The following is a 14,809-nucleotide window of genomic DNA, read 5'->3' on the forward strand; positions in this document are numbered from 1 at the left end:
TGCAATTTGCTGCGATTATTTCATGAATAAAAATGTTCAAGACCAAAATTTTATTGTAATTTATTTATGTAAGTACAAATTAGTACAATTAAACACACAGTTGTTATAAATATTTGACGGTTGAAAGTCGTCACTTTTATAATTTTTAAAACATTAATTGTCATTAATGTCACTGAATGTATTTTTTCGTAGCAACGAAGGGTATCTGACGTAATATACATGACGACGGGATATTATCAAAAATTATCGGGTATAATATCACGAGAGTGAGAATAAATTGAAAATAATGCGGCAGTTTTTCGAAAATTTGTTGTCTGGCAATAGCCACTTGAGCCCTGCAAAACTGTCGCATTATTTTCAATATATTCTCACTCTGTTGTGATATTATAGCAGGGCTCGAGTGGCTATTGCCCAATGACAACAAATTTGAGTAAAAATGAAGCACTATTTTCTTATTTATTCTTACTGTCGTGTGATATTCGTAAGATTATTTTTTAATACGTATATTATGGATATTTTCTTAAATGTGACAGTTGTCAAAACTAGGAAACTGGTTGCCATTAAACAGAAACAATCCACTTAAAAACATTCTATCGGTAATTTTCTACAGTAGATAATTCTCAGTATAATTTTAATCTGATTGGACAGAATTAAACACGTGATCAAATATCTTACTATAGGATTGGAAGTTAAAATCATCAAAAAATAATCACTTTAATTTTTATTTCTGTACCTTTCCATTGGTCAGAATCTCATATGAATGAAATAATCGGTAAAATATTAGTTACGGAAAAAATTCTCCCAAATATGGTAAAATATAAAACTTTTTATGCAAATTGCAATAAACAAATGAAAAAAAAAATACAACGACTTGTGATTGTGCACATATTCACATTCAACTAAATAGTAAAATCTAAAATGCTGCACATTTTCATAACCCTAAGTACCAGTATTCTATTTATAGATCAGTATCAGTAAAATACGACTTGATAGTGACAATTCATACTTGATAGTGACGATTCAACAATTTATATTTCCGAGATTTATTTATGAATATAGTTTAAAATAAACATTACTCAGCAAGATTAATCTTAATCTTAAACTTTTTTGTAAATAAATGTGTAAATTTAAACGCAGTCGGCAAATTTTCCGATATTATTTATTTTTTATTGAAATGAAATTATAGTATCTACAAGTATTATAATATAATATTATAATTTAGTTAACTAAAGCAAAAAATATCGAAAATCTTTCAATTTAAACAAATTTTAAGGGTTGATTCATGAATAACATCAAAAAAGCTACAAACAATCAGTGGCGTGCTGGAACTTTTCAAGCGGCCCGGTGATTTTATAGAAAAGCGGCCCCCCATCCTCATTTTACCTTCTATAATCAGGATGTTTTATTCGTTATTTATAAAATAAAAAAAAAAACAAAAATATATATTATTTTTAAATCAAACATAAAACTTTGAATTCAATGATTTTTTTAATTTGCTCTATTTTTTTATTTAAGAATTAAGCAGTGTCACAAAATAATGTATGACAATATTGTATGTAGTATGACATGTATGACAATATTGTATGTAGTAAGGCAGAAACCATAACTTCCTGAATAAATATAATATGAATTTGATGTAATTAAGATAAAAGTAAAATAAAATTTTGAGAATTTTTCAATTATGTATTAAGTTAAATTTTAGTAAATCAATTATACAAGAGAGTAGAAATACCAGTACAATGCAAATACTTTAATTTAACAATATTTAAAATGTTAATACAACGCAATAATCTAAACATTCTTTTGCAATTATTTTATAAAATAATTATTTAACTCTCGATCAATAAATTCCGCATTAAACTAACTTTTTGAGCAAATTCGTCAATTATTTCATCATTTTTAAGCTCATACAAAACTTCCTTTTCTATAGCCATTAGCATAAATGTTTCCAAGTGATCTTGTGTTAAAGTACTTATTAACCGATTTTTTATGTATTTCAACGTTGAAAAGCTTCTATCGCAAGAAACTTGTGTGACTGAAAGAGTTAATAAATGCTTGTATACTATTTGGATAAGCACACAGATATAAGTTGTACTTATGCAAAAAAGCATCACAGCAAGCTATACAATCTTTACATTTTTTAGTACCACATGGAAGTGAAGTTTTCACGATATCAACAACATTGTCATTTGTTACATCATGTTCATTCACTTAGATTAATAATATCATCCTTCATACTTTCTGTAGACTGAACATACTCATCATTAACTCGATCTTCTATAATTGCAGTATTTTGCAAAATCCTACTTTTTAACACACATTTATCAGCAAAATCCACTAGTTCTTCTCTAACTGCAGTTAAGGCGCGTTTATACGTATCCAGTAACTGGCGCCAGTCGCACTGACACGACAGCGCTGGCATGGAAATGGCATCATGTAAACACTTTTTTGTGCCAGTCCAGCGCTGTCTGCCAGCGCTGTCTAGAATAGAAAGGTGGTCTATTTTTCATGCCACTGGCATTCCAGTGAGACTGGCGCCAGTTACTGGATACGTGTAAACGTTACTTTAGGGTATCGATAATGGTATCGGTTATGGCAATCGCAGATATGGTCGGATAAAAGTTTCTTAATTTTTCAGTAAATGATTTAAATGCCGTTAAAGGTATACCAGCCTTACACCTAAAGGTAGAAAGGCTTAGGACTAAGTAAGTAAGTAAGTAAAGGTATACCATTTTTTATTGTATCAAAATTTCTAGGATGTAGAGTGCTTAAATCATCATAAAACAATTTCTATTGATCAAATCGTTTTTCGATACTTCCAATAATTCGGTCAAAATTGTGCAAGACGTTTTTCCATTTTTTATTCTGCAGAGTACATACATGTTTGAAGGAAATTGGAAAACCATAAATATACTTGTATGTATTAAAATAAATATTATATGTCGCAATATATTATTTATGTATTATACAGGGTGTCCCGAAAAGATTGGTCATAAATTATACCACAGATTCTGGGGTAAAAAATAGGTTGATTGAACCTCACTTACCTATATACAATAGTGCACACAAAAAAAGTTACAGCCCTTTGAAGTTACAAAATGAAAATCGATTTTTTTTCATATATCGAAAACTCTCAGAGATTTATTATTGAAAATTGACATGTGGTATTTTTACGACAGCAATATCTTAAAAAAAAATTAAGTAAAATTTGTGCACCCCATACAAATTTTATGGGGGCTTTGTTCCCTTAAACCCCCCCAAACTTTTGTGTACGTTCCAATTAAATTATTATTGTGGCACTATTAGTTAAACACATTATTTTTAATTTTTTTTGCCTCTTAGTACTTTTTCGATAAGCCAGTGTTTATCGAGATATTTTGAATACTTGTCGAATCCACCACATATTTGTATATGGTTAAGTACGGTTATAGAGACCTGTTAATAATCTGAAAATTTATTTATAATTTACATTTTTAGGTATATTTTGAAAAAGAAGCTACATCTCGATAAAAGGTGACTTATGAACAAAAGACTAAGAGACAAAAGTTTTAAAAACACTGTGTTTAACTAATGGTACCACAATAATAGTTTAATTGGAACGGACACAAACATTAGGGGGGTTTAAAGGAACAAAACCCCCATAAAATTTTTACGTAAATATATTGAAAAAGAAGCCGCATCTCAATAAAAAATGGCTTATCGAAAAAATACTAAGAGGCAAAAAAGTTTTAAAAACGTTGTGTTTAACTAATGGTACCACAATAATGAATTAATTGGAACGTACACAAAAGTTTGGGGGGGTTTAAGGGAACAAAATCCCCATAAATTTTTTATGGGGTGGACAAATTTCACTATAATTTTGTTTTAAGATGTTCCTGACATAAGAATTATACATGTCCATCGTCAATAAAAAATCTCTAATAGTTTTCGATATATTGAAAAAAATCGATTTTCATTTTGTAACTTCAAAGGGCTGTAACTTTTTTTTTGTGAGCACATTTGTACTAAGGTAAGTTAGGTTCAATCGAACTATTTTTGACCCCAGAATGTGTGGTATAATTTATGACCATTATTTTCGGGACACCCTGTATAGTCTTATTCATTTACTTAACTATATTTTACAATTAAAAAATTAACATTAACAAAATTAACATTCGATTAAAAATTAAAAATATTTTTTTGGTTACATCTAAAAATTTTTGTGAAAAAAACCTATTTGACCGGCCTCAAGAGGCCGCGGCCTCTCGGACCGATTCATTTATATAGCCAGCACGCCACTGCAAACAATGATGCTGGGACGGGTGTGGGGTTTAAAGGGGTTGTAAAAAGATTTGTTTTAATTTCTCGCGAAATACTTGACAATGTACCAATAAATTTCAAATACAAAAAGATGTATTTGTTACATAACATTTTGAACATAACTTTAAAATTACCGATTAAAATGGAAAATCGTCTTTTTGAAGTTATACTTCTTTGGGCGCGTTTGGGAGTAAATTTATATGTGCGCGAATTCATCAAATGTCTTGGTCCTGGGCGCAGCTGAAACGTTATACGTGCTCTGATTGGGTAATTACAATGACCTGTCAACAATTGTTCAATATGTCGGTTATTTTATTAATACGTCAATGGTTAGAGGTAAACAAATGTGTAGGTATATTAGTTTTTATTGTTGTGAGGACACAGATAAAAGCAAGTTTATAATTGTAGTGACTTTTTAAATAGTTTTTAAAAGCAACAGGTACGTAATTGTAAATGTCTCAGTATTGTAATAAAAAATTACATAGGTACCTACCTATTTCGAAAATGTAAAATGTTTAAATGTACCTACCTAGTAGGTAATGCTTTGATTTACATAATTTGATTACCAACAAAATTTCTACCAATATTCATCTAATATATTATTTTCTTACTATATGTTTTATTGTATTTTAATTTAAATTTTTTTGTAAAAAAGTGTGCAAATCAACATATTTAGTATTGTTAAACCAAAAATAAGCAGAAAACAAAGCTTTACCTCATGAAATGTCTAAAGAAAATATATGATAAATTTCAGGTGGATCTGTCAAGTAGCTTTTCAGTTAGATTTTTAGTTGAATTGGTTTTAGTGTGAAAAGCAGTTTTGAGACAAACTAGAACTTTTTTGTCTATCAAATCGTAAAGTGATGCACACCGGAAAATGTTTTTGAACCGCGGAATAATTTACAAATGAGAAGGGAGCAACTGTTGAATGTTTCTCACTACGCTCAAGCTGCTGCAAAGCGAGTCGAAGGTGGGGATATTAAGAATGCAATATTTCCGGTAATTTTACTCCGGTCATACTGAAATTTTTAGACAGTAGTCTTGAAGTTATGTACTTTCAAAAATAATAGTTTTGTTCTAAAACGAAAACTAGAAACGTCTTATATTTCAATTTAATCAGATAGTGTCATAAACACCCTACCCGGTTTCAAGCTCCTAAGCTATTATCAGAGAGCATATAAATGACTTTATCGCCAACCGTCACTAAAGTCATTCATTATTGTACTCATTTGCCCTCATTTGCGGCAGTAAAGTAACACTTTATTGTACTGAAAGAAGAATTTTACTTTACCTGCCGCGATTAATCAGAATTGAATGTAAGTGGTAATGGCAGTAATCGATTATTTATTTGAGTTAACTTACAATTTATTTACTTATTCGATTAAAAATCGAAAGCGGCCATCATGCAGAAGGCACCTGTCATCACTGTCATGAAATTTTTATTACGTCTAAAATTTTAAAAAATTCTTAAATTGTAAATTGTAAGTTAGTATTAAAACCAATATCAAATTGCTGGCGATAAAATTTTGTATGCACCATGTCAGTAAAGACTCTTTATCGAACTCGTCTGTTATTCGCCTGGCTCTGCTCATAATATCAGACTCGTTCGATAAAGAGTAACTTTACTGACTTGGTACATAAATAACTAGTATCTGAATGAACTAAAACAAATCCGACTGCTAGTACCGATTCACAACAAAATAACACGAAACGTGTGCCGTGGCGGTAGCCGTATCGTGCAGCATTGGTCCGAAATTTGGCTTAATGGCTTGTATTGCAAAAATATACAAATTAATCTATAATTTCTAGTTCATTGTAGACTGGTACGGAATCAATTTGAACTAAAAAATTATTTCTTAGAAGTGATAAGGAAAATTATATATCTTCAAAATCTTTGAAACGGTTTTCAAATTCTGTCAACAAATTACAAAGCTTTTCTTTATAAATTTTAAACTTATTTTCTGGTACATTATTTAATGATTTTAATTAGAGAAATTATTGAACTAATTCTTTCTTTTTTATATGATCAATGAATAGTTTTGAATAGTTTGAGTTTCATTTTAAAAGTATAATTTTGCGTTCAAAACTTACAAATTTAGCAAATGTGTCGCATTTTTCATATCGAAAAATATAGCAATTTCCTCCCCTAACTCACAGCACCTTTTAAGAACCTTTTCTATACTTAATATGACTGTGGTATCTATAAGAAATCAGTATGTTTTGTTTCTAACTCTTCCAAATATGCTATGAATGCACGATGATTTAATCCTCCTGAACGAATAAAATTAACAACATTAGTTGAAATTGAAATGACGTTGTCTACTTGCAAAACATTTTTGAACAATACCTGCTCCTGCTGATGGATTATGCACTGAAAAAGTAGGTAATAAATGTTCTGGAAATTGTTCATAAACGTAATCTTTAAGTAGTTTTCTCAACATTACAATATTTGCTCCTCTCAAATTTGGTGCTCCGTCAATTGTTACACTTACTAGGTAGTTATGGGTTAATTACGGGAAACTTCGCGGAAAAATCACCCGCTGCGAAAGTGTTAATTAATAGCTGCATTATCTATATAATTATTAATATTAGCGATAATTAAACAAAAAAAATCTTGAAATGAAAATAATTCACTTTTTTCCGAGGGCCGCAAAAAATGTCTAAAGGGCCGCATGCGGCCACTTTTCCCACCCCTGCTATAGAGATTACTGTTCTAAGTATCATATTATTTTTTCTTACACATATTTCTTTCAATATGACATTTTTTATTAACTAACCAACACAAATGATTCGCTGAATTGTTATACAGGATGAGTTTTAATAAATTGAGCTATAAAATTCATGCAACTTTTGAAACGGTATTTATAATAAATTGCTCGCAAAAGGTGGAAAGAAAAACAAGAATTAAAAAATAGTCACTAAACGCTCCGGACAGTATGAATTGTTCATATTTAAAACCATAAAATCAATATTTTTCGGGAACGAAACGCTACGTGCCAGGGCCGTAATTACCACTGGGGCAACCGGGGCAGTGCCAAGGGGGACACTGCAGGAGTCCCCTTTGATTGGCCGAGATATTACATTGATTGACAGAGATTGACATAGATTTTAACGAGGAAAATAAAAATATGTATTTTGAAAGCCGATCCCAACAAAATATTGTCAAATGACACAATTTTAAAAAGGCCTTTTAAAAATAACGCAACATAAGATTTTAATTTTTCACTGGGGAAATTAGTCTTTTCGACTAAAATGCAATTGGAATAGAACAGGGGCCCCTGAGGCCTGAGCTAAGCTGGGGCCCCGATACCCTAACATAAAAATTTAAATTATTACTTAGGAAATTAGTTATTTCGGCGTAAGAAAACCTAAAATGCCATTGGAAGAGGGGGCGCTGAGCTGGGGCCTCCGAGACCTTTCATAAAGATATAAATTGTTACTGAGGAAATTAGTTATTTTGGCGAAATAAAAACTAAAATGCAACCGGAATAGGGGCATCAGGTCCCAGCTACTCTGTCTTAACCAATTTACTCCAGACCCCATTTTGGTACGTGAAAGGAACCACATGGTACTACTTGAAAAGAAAGAAAAGGGTAAGATAGAATCAGCACATTAGGATCAGACCCACCAGTACACTGACCAGCTTCACAGAGTGTGTTTGGCTCACACTGCAGTTGCTTAATGCACCTTAAGGTGTATTTACGTTCGCTTGGTTATTCGTTCGCTACAAAGTAAGACCATTTACATTGTAGCGAACGAACGCATTCGTTGATGATCCGTCCGCAATGTCAGATACAGATGAAGATGTAATCATTAGCGCTGTTAATTTTATAGTTATTGCAGGACATGCTGAAAACAAAAGAAAGAAGAGAGTGTGGTGTTCACACAGGAGGAAAAATGCGTTTTTAATAGGTTAAATATAAAACATTTTTCCGAACCCCCCCTGCCGCTGGGGGGTACATTCCCCAGACCTCCCGGTAGGGGGCCCCAGATCACGTTTGCTCCGGGGCCGCCAACATCGTAGTTACGGCCCTGCTACGTGCCCCAACGGATAAATATGAATCTTCCTTTACTTACACGTCGCGGTCCATAAACTCCTATTTTACGCACTTGATACATAAATAACTTTTATGTTTTTCGAATACTTCTAATGTTTTACAATAAACTAAAGTTTTTTTAATTTACAACGTTAAACCGAAAAAATAGTAAATTAGTACCATAATAACCCTATTTGTTTGTTTGATGCGGTAATAAAATATCCTATTGTACGGTCCAAGTTAATGAGATTTTTATCTTATCACAATTCCTGGTTGTTATCTACCCCGTTTACACAGATATTCAAGTGTCAAAGCAGTAACGTATTTACTTCTTTAGTGAACACACGTGCTATACCTAACGTTACCTTTGTAAGTACTTGCAATCTTCTTAAATAAAAATGTATGTGTTTATACAGGGTGTCCAGAAACTCTACCGACAAACGAAGACAGGAGATTCCTCAGATAATTTTAAGACAATTTAACCCAATTCACCTAGTTCGAAAATGCTTCTTAAGGGAGCTAGAGCTCTTTGAAGATGGCGTCATGAAATTAGTTTTTCTTAAATACCTCCAGAAGGCTTCTATTTAGAAAAACGAAAATTGGTATGCATATTTACTTTTCAGAGATAAATCGATTCCATCCATTGCAAATTTCTAGTAGCGGTCATAGGCGTCCGTTTTGGGTAGAGCAACGGGTATTTTATCGCATAACTTTTTGTCCTTAACTTTTATGCATTTTTGACACCGGATTATTAAATTGTGAGGTATTCTAGTACTAAAAGGTACTCTTGCTTTAAGTCGGTAGAACACACCGTTTTCTAGAAAAATCGATTTGAAAGTTTTTAATTTTTGGAATTTGAAAAAAAAATTGAAAGAACTTTTCAACAAAAAACGAAGTATTTTACCAACATAAAGTAAGAGTAACTTTTAGTACTCGAATACCTCATAATTTAATAATCTAGTGTCAAAAATGCTCGAAAACTCAAGACAAAAAAGTTATGCTATAAAATAACTGTTGACCTACCCAAAACGGACGCCTATGACCAGTACTAGAAATTCGCAATTAATGAAATCGATTTATCTCTGGAAGATAAATAAATGTACCAGTTTTCGTCTTTCTAAACAGTTTTTTTTTATCCTATGATCGGCACGCATATGATCGGTACTAGAAATTTGCAATGGATGGATTAGATTTATCTCTGGAAGATAAATACGCGTACCAATTTTTGTTGTTCTGAATAGAAGCATTCTGGAGGTATTTAAGAAAAACTAATTACAAGACGCCATCTCCAAAGAGCTCTAGCTCCATTTTCGGACTAAGTGAATTGGGTTAAATTATCTTAAAATTATCTGAAGAATCTCCTATCTTCGTTTGTCGTTAGAGTTTCTGGACACCCTGTATATGCGAATATAATGTTTTTATAGTCGAGATTTGAATCATATTTTCTTGGAAAGCAAAAATAACGAGAGATATATATATTATAGTCAAAGCCCGAATTTCAGGCACTCCTAGATTTGACTAGGCAATCCTCAGGTCTGACTGACGGTCTTAGTCAAAGCCCGAAACAAATTCGGCCTTTGACTAGTCAAACCTAGGAGAGACTAAGTTGGGCAGGCGAAGGTCGAAATTTAATTTTATGAAATCGGGGTTTGGCTAGTCAACCCCGATCTGCTAATAGTCTGGGCTGATTATCGGAGAAAAGGCCATTTTTGGGAAAAGTTATTTACCAGCAATTTTATTGCTGGAATCGAATTATAAGATCCTATATATTAATAATATAGGTATACAAAGTCCTCAGATAGTGTGCTACTTTTTTTATAAACAAAATGGCGCACGAAAATCGTTTTTTTCAATTATTGCTCTATAACTCCGAAGATTTTAACTTTACAACAAAAACACTTGAATAAAAATTCACCGTGATTAAATTTTGCATAGAGACGTGTTTTTCCAGATCTGCTCCGACGAAAATTTTCGTCGGAAAATGCGGATTTTCCCAACAAAATCTTTAATTTTCAAATAAAGTTTTAGATAAGTAATTATCTACCAATAATTAAATAATTTGGTGACTTAAAAGCCTTCTTGGTTTAGATTATAGTTCCAGAAGCTGGTGAAAATTAAACGAATATTCTAGCCACAATTCAATTGTTAATTAATATTTTATGGTCGCAATAATAACCAAAATAATTATGATACACTGATTAAACTTTGAAATCTTATAAAGATGAGATGCCTATTTAACATTTTGTCGACAAAATATAATTTTTTTTTGCATAATCTTTAAATGTTTAAAAAAAATAGTTATAAACAAATTAACGTTTATCAGAAAGTTTTTATTATATTATAATTTTAAAAAATAGCTAAAATGCGCATTTCAAATATCTTGAAAATGAATGCTTTAAAACTTTTTTGCAACCATTTGCAAAAAAGTTATGAAACAGCAAAATAAACATAGATTACTACGGTGTTTATAATTTTTTTTTAATTCTTTCAAAGCGTAGAAGTGAGTTTAAAGTACAAGTTAATTATTTACAAAAAAATATCGATTATAAGTTTAATGGTTATATTTTAATTAAAGATTATAAATATATTTTTTTGTAATTTACACGCGCGAAAGTAGAATAATACAGTACTGTAGCTAAAATTTTCACTCGGAGCGACGACCGGCGGCCGCGCGACGTAAACTTTTAATAAATAATGTATGCTGCGTGTCAGTCGCTTCGAGTGAACATTTTAGCTCCGACTCTGTATCAGGCCTACTTTTGCGCTAAAAATTACAAAAAAAGTATTTTTAATCTTTGATTAAAAATACTTTTTTTATAAAATTTTTTGACATTCTTTGTGAGTAATTAGATTGTACCATAGACTCACTTTTAAGCTTTGAAACAATTAAAACAAATTATAAACAACGGAGCAATCGTATATTTACTTTGCTGTTTCATAACTTTTTTGCAAATGGTTTGAAAATTTTTTTAAAGCATTCATTTTCAAGACCTATTAAATACGCATTTTAAGTATTTTTAAAATTAGAATATAATAAACAATTTCTGAGAAATGTTAATTTGTTCTGAAGCTATTTCCTTGTGGCATTTTGTATTTTGACAACGGCACCCGATTTGGGCGTCGAAACGTTAATAAAATTATTTTTTTAATTTTAATTGTGGCTTATTTCCCATATAAATAATTAATGTTAATTTGTTTATAACAATTTTTTTTAAACATTTAAAGATTATGCAAAAAAATGAAAAATTTATATTTTGTCGACAAAATATTAAATAGGCATCACACCTTTATAATCTTTTTAAGTTTGATCAATGTCTCATGATTATTTTGGTTGTTACTGCGACTGTAAATTGTTAATTAACAATTGAATTGTTGCTAAAGTATTCGTTTCATTTTCACCGGCTTCTAAATTTATAATCTCTACCAAGAAAGCTTTTATTTCACCAAGCTATGTAATTATTGATAAATAATTACTGGCCCAAAAAAATTATTTGAAAATTCGAGATTTTGTTGGGAAAACCCACATTTTCCGAGGAAAATTATACGTCGGAGCAAATCGGGAAAAACATGCCTCTATGTAGAATTAAATTGGGGTGAATTTTTATTTGAGTGTTTTTGGTGAAAAGTTAAAATCTTCTGAGTTATAGAGCAATAATTGAAAAAAATACGATTTGTCGGCGCCATTTTGTTTATAAAAAAAGTAGCACACTATCTGCGAACTTTGCATACCTATATTAATAATATATATGATCTTATAATTTAATTCCAGCAATAAAATTGCTGGTAAATAACCTCTCTTTGTACTTTACTAATTAGACCAGCGTATTATAACAATTTTTTTTGTAAAATTTAAAGATTATGCAAAAAAAAGAAAAATTTATATTTTGTCGATAAAATATTAAATAAGCATCTCATCTGTATAATCTTTATAAGTTTGATCAATGTATCATGATTATTCTGGCTATTATTGCGATCATAAATTGTTAATTAACAATTTAATTGTTGCTAAAATATTCGTTTAATTTTCACCGGCTTCTGGAATTACAATCTATACCAAGAAAGCTTTTATGTCACTAAGTTATTTAATTATTGATTATTAGTTACCTAAAACTTTATTTGAAAATTAGAGTTTTTGTTAGGAAAACCCGCATTTTCCGAGGAAAATTTTCGTCAGAGCAAATCGTGAAAAACATATCTCTATGCAGAATTTAATTGCGGTGAATTTTTATTTGGGTGTTTGTGTTGTAAAGTTAAAATCTTCGGAGTTATAGAGCAATAATTGAAAAAATACGATTTGTTGGCGTCATTTTGTTTATAAAAAAAGTAGCACACTATCTGCGGACTTTGCATACCTATATTATTAATATATAGGGTCTTACAATTCGATTCCAGCAATAAAATTGCTGGTAAATAACTTTTCCATGAATTTTGCTAATTAGCCCAGAGTATAATAAAATGTAATTTGTTAGATTATGTTGAATAAAACGTCATTTTTTAATTTTAATGTTTATTATTTTTATATTGGCGTAATTAAAATAAAAAAAAGAGTATGGCATTTAGAGTTGCACAATACGTTAGACCTTTTACACTTAAATAATTTTGAAGAGCATTTCTTATTGTAGTAGCATTTTATAAAGTCTTGCCATACAAATTTAGAATCTTTTGTACTAATTTCTCTTGAGACAGCTTAACGTCTGGAACATCTTCGAAATTAAGAAAATTCTCTTTGCATTCTGTTATTTGATTTCTTGAAAAAAGTGTGTTTATTGTTCTGCTTTTCGTACCAACCCTATAAAAACTGTCAATTGTTTTATCTTGTATGATACCCAAAATATTTTAAGTATCTCCTTTTTCTCTATCAAAGCTGGGATAGGTATTGTTACAGTTTTTCCGATCGAAATTGGAAGACATTTTTTTTCACTTAATTGTTTCATAGCATTAGCCTAAGCCTGAAGACCTTCAATCGCCTTTCCTTTATTTATTTTAATCTTTTCTGTCTGTGCACAACGCATGCATGTAACTTTTCTTGCAAAACCTTCATAGTATGCACCAACCAAGGGTGCTGTCAGCACACACAACATGTACCACCTGATTACAAATTATGCACGTATGTGCGTCAGAGCTCTCTTTTTGGCAAATACAACAAACTACATCTGAAGAAGTAATCTAAATTTTTTGACAATTATCTTCCCCTTTTGTTTGTGGTAAAATCAAATTTATATAAGTACCTACTTAGTCAAACCAAATTACGTGTAAATAATAATCAAACTCCGTTCGCTCAACTCAGACGCATTTTGACAGATTCAGAGTAGGAAACGTGAAACGTAAAACACAAAATTTCCTACCTCACAATATTAACAGCTCAAATAAAGTTTCATTAAAAAAAGAAGAATTATTGGAAATGACTCATACAATTCTGTGAAATTTATTTCCTCAAAATATTTTTATTCTGTGTAAAAAATTTAATAATATAAATATTTAATGTTAAATAATTTTCTCATTAGTTATGGTGTAAATAAATTATAATTATTTATTGGCGTAAGACTGGTATAAAATACGGAACAATAAACACACTTTTTTCAAGAAATTGATTCATTGATTTCAAGATTTGACTAGTCAAACCCCGATTTAATAAAATTAAATTTCGACCTGTGCCTGACCAACTTAGTGTCTCCTAGGTTTGACTAGTCAAAGGCCGAAACTGCAATTTATTTCGAGCATTGACTAAGAACGTCAGTCAGACCTGAGGCTTGCCTAGTCAAACCTAGGAGTGCCTGGAATTCGGACTTTGACTATAACATATAGAACAAATAAATTACAACCTACAACAAGAAGAATAATAGGCGAGGCAATGAAGCATTAAACCTAGGAATTTTGTGCAGTAAGATGAACCGTCATGCAACTTTTTGCATTCGATTCGAGAGAGTGTCAGGCAATTTTGTGAACTACATTGATCTCCGGCAAAAAATTTTGTGCATAAGAAAATGCATTTTCAAAGTGCATCTCGAAGAGATGGAAAATGAAAAATTTAGAACTCAGGAAATATTGACGGAGATGAGTTCAATTTTTATACTTCGGGGTTTTGTAGGTCACTGAACACGAATTTCATGACGGTGATAGTCTTCTAGGTACCTGGTGCCCAAGGTGGAACTCGTCGCCTGGGACGATCTACTAAATCGCGGGACAATCGAATAATTCACAAAATGAAAATGGGAAAGAAAAACTGAAAAATAAGTGTTTAATATTTTTCAAAAATCTATCGAATGACACTAAACACGACCCTCCCACTCCACCACCTGGAGGTAGGGTGGGGGTAACTTTAAAATCTTAAATGGAAACCCCCATTCGTTATTGCAGATTTGGATGGCTTACGTAAAAATAAGCAACTTATATTCAAGACATTTTTTCAAATTGTGAATAATTAGCGCTATAATCAGAAAAAACGCTTTATCGTGATACCATACATGGGTAAA

The 14,809-nt window shown here is 31.1% G+C and overlaps 2 protein-coding genes across 4 annotated transcripts in view; one reads left to right on the forward strand and one right to left on the reverse strand.

Annotated features, from left to right (window-relative positions):
• Positions 1 to 14,809, reverse strand: part of LOC114335305 (pancreatic lipase-related protein 3-like) — a 593,140-nt gene that overhangs the window by 470,567 nt on the left and 107,764 nt on the right. The window lies entirely within an intron of this gene.
• The window catches only part of LOC114334359 (lactosylceramide 4-alpha-galactosyltransferase), an 81,767-nt gene that overhangs the window by 35,391 nt on the left and 31,567 nt on the right, over positions 1 to 14,809 (forward strand). Inside the window, exon 1 of one of the 2 annotated variants that reach the window (XM_028284395.2) lies at positions 8,646 to 8,705. The exons of the other annotated variant lie outside the window; for it this stretch is intronic. The gene's annotated coding sequence lies outside the window, so the exon portion shown is untranslated. Of the gene's footprint in view, positions 1 to 8,645; positions 8,706 to 14,809 lie in introns of those variants that run through there. 2 annotated transcript variants of the gene reach the window in all.

The sequence above is a fragment of the Diabrotica virgifera genome, chromosome 3 (genome assembly GCF_917563875.1).
Source record: "Diabrotica virgifera virgifera chromosome 3, PGI_DIABVI_V3a".
Taxonomy (NCBI): domain Eukaryota; kingdom Metazoa; phylum Arthropoda; class Insecta; order Coleoptera; family Chrysomelidae; genus Diabrotica; species Diabrotica virgifera.